Genomic DNA, 10,014 nt, shown 5'->3' on the forward strand with positions numbered 1-10,014 from the left:
CACCAATGGATCATAATGCAACCCCAAATTATCAATGCTACGGGTACTCAAATTTCTCTTGCATTTTATAAACTTGATGCTACGGGTACTCACAATTCCCCCGCATCTATGGTTAGAAAACCAATCACAAAGGCAAAGCTCATCTACTAAAATTTAGAATAAAATAGAAAACTACAAACAAGATACTTAATCTATACAAATGTGAGCTCCATCAGAATGCCCGAATATTATAACCCAAATAAAAATCATGCTAAGAATTTTCCAAAAGAATAGAAAAGTGTGAAGCACTATCACTAATTATAAGTCTAAATGAAATGAATAAGGAAACAAAACACCCCCAACTAAAAATGTAGCAGTGTTCCTACTACATCATCAATCAAAGATAATAAAGAGATAAAGGTACTCCCTAAAACTCCATCAAAGATCTCTATCCTTTTTAGATTTTCCACCATTACTATTTGTCTTGAGATTAGACCATTCCTACATATAAGAACTTGAGCAAGAGTGTAAGGAAATTAGGGAGGCAGTAGGTAAATCAACTGGCTTCTGTGTCTGCGATCGCAGCTGACTGAACGCGATCGTGGACAGGTGAGTAACTGTAATCATGCATGGGGACCATGGTTGGTATAATCGAGGGAATTTTTGGTCCTCTATTTTACCTTTATCCATCTTTTATACTCAATTGTGTTCATTAATCCTTTGATTGGTTTTCATCCTAAATTATGCACACTTTTTACTTTCTATGCTTATGCCAAGCACTCCATAGTGTCACACATTCATGAATTATTCATATGCAAAATCTAACATCAGTACTATAAAAATGCTAAAAAGGATACGATCTATCCTTGTGGCATTTGTGGGTTGCCTCCCATATAGTGTCTTAGTTATCATCATGGAATGACGTTGGCATGTGTCAATTTGTCAAGAAAGGTCCACAGGACCCCACTTATCAAACTCCCCTTCATCAATTAACCTTCCAATAATGTTTTCCATCTCTTTCTTCTCTTTGTCGATTAGACTTTGGGACAACTTCTCTTTTGATCGAGCGTTGGGCATCTTGCTGCCCAAGTCCTATGTCATATGCTCTTTCTTTGTATTTTTCTCTCTGCATACATTATCAAGATTTGATCATCATTGTGTAGGTTCGAGATTGTTCCACTAGTGGAGCCCCCCTTAGGATTAACATCTAGACGTTTGTAGACTAGTCCTATTTGATTTTCCAATTCTTTAATAGAGACCGAATGGGAGACCACAGTTTTAGAGAGTGAAATAAAGTCCTCTTTTAATTCATAGACCATTTTGTTGGTTCCTTCAACCTTGTCCAAAATTCTTGCAAGGAGATCCTCTGTTCTACCTCTATCGGCATTAATAGAGCATGACTCTTTGTTAGAATCCCGATCATAGTAAGGCACGAAATAGCAATACTTATGTTCCTAATCTCTCCAAAATTGACCACTACCATGACTTATCCAACCTTGATTCCTACCATGCCTACGATAGGCCGAATGAGAACCCCCAAAGTGGTTAGCTAGGTACAAAATTTCTTTCTCCATTCTCCTAGCTTCATCATCGTCATAATGGGCTCTTGGTGTCATGGGTAGGGGTGTTGATGGGTTGGACCAAACCAACTTAGTCAGTTTTCAAATTTATAAAACCAAACCAAACCAAACAAAAAAATAACCATCGGTTTGGTTCTTGTCGGTTTAGTTCGGTTTGGTTCAGTTTTTTTGATTTATAACTTTAGCTAATGATAAAAGCTGAAGATCTAAAAAACAAATCCAATCTAACATATGAGATGTCAAATGAGTGTTGTATCTCAACCTTGAAACTAAGATGTCAACTGAGTGTTATACTTCGGCAAAGCCATGAACAACACCATATGAATGCTTCTAAAAAAATATTTAAATGCTAATTTAACAGAATGATATGATAAACCCCGCAAAATATGAACACATAAACTTCTTGCTCGAAAAGGTTCAAAAAGAAAGTTAAAATTAGTGATTTTCTATAGTCTAATGAATCTTAGCTATAAATTTCAATATACAACAAGATATTATTTTCAAAATTAGTATCATTTGTCATTCAAAGTACGAAATTCATTTAGAATCTCATAAGGTACTGTCAACTGGATGAAGACATATGACTGAATGTATTATGACTAAAGTTAAATCATGATTAAAATATATAATGTAACATATATATATATATATATATTTGTTTGGTTTGGTTATTTTGTCGGTTATTTTAGAGTAAAACCCAATCAAACCAAATTAGTATCGGTTTTTTAAAATTCAAAACCAAACCAAACTAAGCCAAATATTAGATTTTTTAATCAGTTTGGTTTGGATCGCGGTTCGGTTTGGTTTTTAACCAAACCTTGAACACCCCTAGTCATGGGGTTTGCCATTTTCACGGGTGCACCTGTGGCATACTTTGTTAGGAGCTCAAGTTGGGTAAAGATCTTTTCCATGGTTTGGTCTTGATCCTCCTTTCACTTTCTTTGTGCTTTACTAATCATGGGCTTAGGTGGAGGGCTAGTTGAAATGTTGATGTCTCGGGTGTACCATTCCCTATTGTGTTAGTTACCTCTCTCAACAATTTTGTAGTTGCATGAAAGTTCAAATTTAACAGAGAACCTTTCGCCGTATCGTTTACCACCATTTGGTTCAAAAGATCTAGTGCCTGATAGAATATTTGGAGAAGTGTCTTCCCCAGAATCTCGTGGTTTAGGCATTTGGCTAACTTGCTATGAAATCTCTCCTATGCTTTATGAAGTGGCTCTCCTTCTCTTTGACTTTGTTCATGATTTCATATCTCGGGTGACACACCTTGGATGGAGAGGATTATTGATCTAAAACTCATTTGTATACTCCTTCCATGAAGTGAGCGGAGTCATAGGGAGTGTCCAAAACCATAATAATGCTTCACTCCTTAGTGAGAATAGGAAGAGACGAAGTCGAAAGTACTCTTGAGTCATACATCAAATATCACTTATTCATCATTGATTCTCAGCATTAGATGTCCTAGCTCCAAATCAATCAATGTCCTTCCTGTAGCCAAAATGGTATTCCCTAAATAATTAGGTCTTCAAATTCCACTTCATAGTCTAATATCACAAAATTAGAAGGAAATATGAAAGAAGCCATCTTCACCAATACATCATGTAGAATATATTAACTGGCTTTTTTATTGTCCTATCTATCATTGCTAGTCTCATAGTTATTGGTTTGGGACGTCCCAACCCCAACTGCTTAAATACTTATAATGTCATGATTTTGATACTAGCACCCAAATCACATAATGCTCGAGTGAAGTTGAAAGATCCAATGGTACAAGGAATGGTGAAAGCACCAGGATCCTCCTTTTTATCTACCAATGATCTAGGGGCTACAACACTGCAGTGATGAATATTGTCACCTGGCTCATAACTGACTGACCTCTTCTTGGTTATTTGATCCTTCATGAATTTTGCATATCTCGGGATTTGTAATAATTCCTCTACAAGGGGGATGTTGACTAGTAGCTCTTTCAACATAGATAAAAAAAAATTTGATACTTTCCCTCTTCTTGTTTCTTTTTTAGCCTTTGAGGAAAAAGAGGGTGGGGTCTCAATATGGACTTCAAAATAGGCTCCTCAACCATTTCTTTTCATTTATATTACTTTCTACTACTCTCCACATCTATAGAATCATCACCATTCTTTTGTTCATCTACAGTGGGTACAGACGGATCCATGGTGGTTTTACTACTCTGAGTGGTAATGGCATGGTAGTGACTATCATTTTTTAGATTTACCACTGTGTTAATAGGGAGAGTGATAGGCTGCCTTTGACTTACTGTGGCTGATATCTGACAAAATTGTTGCTCCAACTATTTGATTGTGGTAGCGTGTGACTCAATTTTTTGATTTAGCCCTGACAGATCTGCCTTAATCTCCTTAAGACAACTTTTTTGACTTTCTTGTCCTTTGACTTGTTTTTACAAAAGTGCCTCTATTCTAGATTTTGAACTACGACCACATGGTGGAACATACCTGTCACTCTTCTCCTTATAATCATCTTTACACTACCAATCACCAGCTTTTTCTCTACTTTTATAGCTATATCTATCATTGTAATAGTTTCGACCTTAATTCCCTTGCCGTTGGGCTAAAAAATATGCCAACCAAAGATTGATGTGGCATGGAAAAATGAAACTTTCGGTGCTTAAAATCATGAATTTATGTGTGAAGTTAGGGTATTTAGTTGGATATGATGCACTTTGGTGTAAATTGCAGGTAAAACAGGTCTACAATAGTATTTGAACAAAAAGAGAACAAAAAGACCATCTCTAATCAGTATACAAGTTAGCTCATGAGTCGTACCAAGTCAATATGACTCGTATGCTGAATCATATGAGTAACAGAACCAAAAGCCAAATGAAGGAGCCAAGTATGAGGATGATATGACTCAAGTATCCCAGTCGTAAGCAAGGATACAAGACGTATACAAAAATCATAAGCATAACAAAACTTGAGCTACCATCCAGGATTTGAAGTGTCATAAGAATACAATTCGAAAATCTAAGTATGACTTATATTGATATGTCGTATACAAAACAGTGTTCAAAGCTGAGAATAACTAAAGTCCCAGGTGTATACGAGTTGAGGACACGAGTCGTACACTAAGGAACGACTTGTATAGAGATATCGTATTCTGAATAGAAAGTTGAAGCCATGGGAAGGTCAGACACTGGAACAAATACGATAAGGCGGGGTATGAATGACTCATATTGATATGATACGAGTAAAGACCGAGTCATATCGACTGCCGACTTAACTTTACCTTTTCCATTTTCAATAGGATTTTGATGTTATTTTGAGATACTATAAATATCCTAGGGTTTATCTTTTATTAGGTTACACTTTTGAATGCCCTTTTACATGATTTTACATATTATTACAATACTTTTACAATTATTCTTGAGATTTTAGGGTTTATTCAATTAAAGACTTTGGAGTTTATTCATCTTATTCTTGTACAAATTGATTTTATGTATTCTTCATTAATAATCATGATTTCCTACACAAATATGAGTGGCTAATCTCCTTAGCTAGGATTGTGGGATCCCTGGTGGATTAGCTACGGAGAGAAGGTGTGAGACTCAATTATTCTAGGGTTTTTGCATGTATCTTAATTCTTCTTCTCCATAATTAATCTCATAGAAACTGCAAAGGCTTGAGATAGCCTGTATTTGCATCCATTCAATAACCAAGAAGTTTGTTATTAGGAAAAGAAGATTAAGACAATGCTTTGGGATATCTACCTCCATCTTTTAGTCCCTATATCTCATCGTATCATGTGAGCCTACCCCAACAAGTCTTACTGAGTCCGTAGCAAGGGACAACAAGGCAACACCTTGAGACTTACCCGGTAAAGGGTGAAATTTATCTTCAAACTTACCCGACAGTTGATAAGACTTATCTTGTAGGCTTTTTATACAGAATAATAGAACTGTTGGGTTGATCATAAGAAATTTATGAAGTAAATAAGCCAGGGGGGACACAAGCCTAGTGTTCATCTCATATTGATTATAACTCAACAACACTTAAGATTTTGTTACTACTTATAATTGATACTAAAAATCCCCCCATTTACTTTTCTGTACAGCTCATGGATTACATCAAAGCAAGAAATTATTCACGTTTACCCTGTGGGATCAACCCCAACATTGTTGGGGTATTATATTTGCAATCGACTGCATTATACTTTTAATTGAGTTGTATTTTTAGGAGAAATCAATGATCAAGATATTTTACTTCCTCTTCAGATTCAGTCTTAACAATCCTAGAAGTAGTTCCCTCTGCCGCAACTGTATTCACTTTCTCAGCACTCAGTTTTGAAAATTGTTTTGTAAGCATCCCAATATCTGTCCGACGCTGTGCAACCTATTGCGCTACCAAATCTTGACTAGCTCCATAATCATTAGCTTCTCTAATAGAAAATGTACCTGCACCATACTCAGAATCTGTAGTATGCCATCCTCGATTAGTTATCGAAATATCATCTAGCATATCTTTCCCAGTACCCTACAAAAGATGCATAAATGCACCTCCCAAAATTGTATCTGCCATTACTCTCAAACTTATATTCAGTTATCTATAGAGGATTTCTAACAAATTGGACCCTGTGATTCTATAATTAGGTGCAATGCTCAGCTTCTTCTTAAATCTGAACCATGCCTCATACATGGATTCTGCAGTTAACTATCTGAAATTATAAATTTCATATTTTAATTGCAGCATCCTTGTAGGGGGAAAATTTATTCCAAAACTGTCTCTGCAACTCATACCAAGTAGTGATTGAACCTCTTAGAAGTTCCCCTAACCATAGTGATGCTCCACCTGTCAATGAAAATGGGAGCAACCTCAACCTCAAAGGTTTCTGATCCACCCCTAAAATAGTATATAACGTGCAGACCCGAGTAAAATTAGAAAGATGCATATTCGCATCATCAGTAGCTGATCCCAAAAACACACCCTTCAAATTCAAAAACTGGATCATAGCTCTAGTAATATCAAACTTCACATTGGGGGAAAGCTAGAGGAATGAGGATTTCAAACCCCAGCAGGAACATCGTCATGAATTTGTTCTTACATTTTTTATGGTGTTTGAAGGATTATTCTGGCTCTGGATCAAAAGGGATTAAGGGATTGCCTTTTCTCCTAGTGTTTGACATACAAAGGCGTATGAAAAATCTAGAACAGAAAATAAAACCCACAAACTTCACTAATTCAATTAACTGCTCAAACTGTCTTCCCCAGCAACGACGCCAAAATTTGATGTCACCCAAAACTAACCTCCAAATAAGTATGTTACGATTGATGCCAAATATAGTAACCCAACTAGGTGGGATCAATCCTACAGGAAAAATGTTGAACAGTTGCTTAACTTGCTGAAATCTACGAGCAGTGTAGAAAAGTAAATGGGTGATTTGAAATCAATCGTATGTAGTAACCAAACTTGAATGCTTTGAGTTTCTAAACAATAGAAGATGAACACTAGGACTGTATTCCCCCTGGCTTCTCAACTCCGTAAATTTCTCATGTTTAACCCACCTATTCTTCTACTCTGTATGTAAAGTCAACAAGATATGTATTATCAACCTTCTTGTGAATGTGTTGATAAATTTCACCCTTTTACCTTGTGAATATTATGGCATCTCCTTGTTGATACTTGTCTATGACTTCAGTTCAACTTTTACCTTTTGAGTCTCAAGCTGGTTAGATAAGATGATGGAATAATAAAATGGATGTGAATCTCAAATTATTGTCTTAATCCTCTTTTCCTAATCTTAAACTCCCTTGTGAAGATGTTATTGAATATAGGAAATCCTTGAGCTTCTGCAATTGCTCTGAGGACAATTGATGTAAAGAAGATTAAGATACATGCAGTTATGTATGAATAAATGAATCTCCCACTTCCTTTACGTAGCTAATCCACCAAGGTTCCCACAACCCTAGTCAGGGAAATTTGTTGCTCATGTTCATGCAATAATCCATGATAATCAATAAATAATTCTTGTAATTGATTACACAAGAATAAGAAGAATAAAATCTAAAATCTTTAATTGAATAACAACCCAAAAATCTCAAGAATAATGTAAGAATATGTAATAGCGTATCAAAGAATGTCTGAAAGAGTAACCTAATAAAACATAAACCCTAGGGTATATATAGTTTCTCAAAATAACCTAATAATTCTAATTAAAATGAAAAAGTAAAATTAAGTCGGCACAAGGTATGACTTTTTCATCCACTCTTAATGTTTTCTTACGAGTCGTACTGGGCCTCTCGTATGTTCTCCAGTGTCTGATCTTCTAGGGCTCCAGGTTTCTTTTATCTTTACGACTCATGCTCATGAGTCGTACCTTTACCATACAACTTGTAGCCTTCACTCATTACTACCTAGGCATTTGTCTTTCCATGATTTGGACACCAATATGCTTACGGTTGGATCATATGAGTCATACTCAGACTTTTGACTCATCTTCTTTTATGACTTCAACTCTGAATCTAACTTTGGCTTATGTTTTTTACGAAGTTTCTTTTCATGACTCATATCTTGATCTTACAACTCGTATGACTGAGTTGTATCTTTTCTTTACTTAGCATTTCTTCTTGGACTTTGGTTTTGTTATGATTACGAGTCAACCTATGAGTTGTATGATGTGTTGATGACTCATAAGGTGACTAGTATTATTTGCATACTTCATTCGTTTCAAGTCTTTTTCTTCCATTTTCATTCCAAGCCTTTTATTTACCTATTTTACCTATAACAAACACCAAACCACATCATATTTTCTAAAATATCCTAAGTCCAAGCATAATTTCATTATTTTAAACATCGAAAGTATCGTGCTTCACAGTGCATTAGACACCTAATTAACCATGAACCTAGACTCTAATACCACCTTCACACAACCCAAACCAATGCTTGGTCATGACGAGTATCTCAAGTTCAACAAGGACCAAAAACCACCCCCAACATCTAAACTGTAGACCACCTTACATCTATGTAGAATGAAATCGAACATATAACAAGATAAGAGAACTTGAAATTAAAGATGTTATGATATGTGTATGACAAAACCAACAAAAAACCAAAATATCCTAAGTCTATAGTAGTCTGACAATGCCTCTACCAAACCAAATATTAATAAAGTGTTGAGACCTGCCCCCGACTATAGCCAAAAATAGTATCCAATAGTCAACAACTAAACATAAAAATATTATACTAAAATGTATCCTTTTGAAGCATGAAATCTCACCACTTCAAGTTAACTCTCGATCAATCCAAAATCACTGAGCAGGAAAAGTAGAAGTATGGCCAAATCTATATCGCGTGGGGATACACTCAAAGATAAAGATTAAATAATGTCATCAATTCAACCAAGTCATCCAATGCACATTACCATATACAAATACATACATACATATATATATATATATACAAATATATTCCATGTTAGGAAAGGGAATAAGGTTTAGTATGTACTTTTAACCTTAACCTAGATTGTGTAGCTCAACCATCATATAATTGTACCCATGGGCTATATAGGCCCCATCTCTCACCCCCTGGTCAAGCTCCAGTGTGTGTAGCCGCACGAACTGGAGAATAATCTCATGTATATGCACATGGGGGACTCAAATCTCCCAACATATACAAAGGTGACTTAAGAACCTGATCATATAATGATTTGCAGGGGACTCGAACCTCTCTATTCATGAATTAACAATAATGAGAGAGGCTCGAACCTCCCTGGTCACTTTGACCTCCACGTTGGCAAATGTAGTTTCCAATGTTGGTCACCCAAACCTCTACTTTCATGACACAGTTACACAACCCTTATTTGAGCCCAATTAAAACATTTATCACACTATCTCAATTATGAACCATATTTCACATTAAGGCATACATTGTTGGTATCGTCATACCAACTACACTTGCAAGGTAATAAAAACATACCAAAATAATTTTCCATTTACTTAAGGAAAATAACTCCCTTTGTTCATTAATACAAGGTAGGGGACACCGACTCCCTTTGTTCATTAAATCATACCATTGTGTTTCAAATGCCTCTTTAAATCATGCAATAGTTTAAGACTAGTTCAATTTTACAAATTCCCACCTTTCTCATAACTCAAAAAAAATTTCACACTATAGGGTCGGGGTCATAACCACTTCAAAAGACACAAGTTTGAAAAAATCACAATTCCCTAGTTCATTCACCATACCCATGCACCTATAAGTTCAAAACTATATTTAAAGCATGAATAATCATAATTAAATTATAGGAAAACATTGTTCAACAATACGCATTAAAATCAAATCCAAAATAATTTCATATGGACAACACTTTACACATATGTTTTTAACAAATTAACAATGAGGGAAGAGTCACATGCCTGAAATAGTAAGATGTACAAAGAGAAATCACCCTTGAAATCCCAAATTGACTAACCTCTTGAAAACC

Source organism: Capsicum annuum, chromosome 10, assembly GCF_002878395.1.
Source record: "Capsicum annuum cultivar UCD-10X-F1 chromosome 10, UCD10Xv1.1, whole genome shotgun sequence".
NCBI classification, from domain to species: Eukaryota; Viridiplantae; Streptophyta; class Magnoliopsida; order Solanales; family Solanaceae; genus Capsicum; species Capsicum annuum.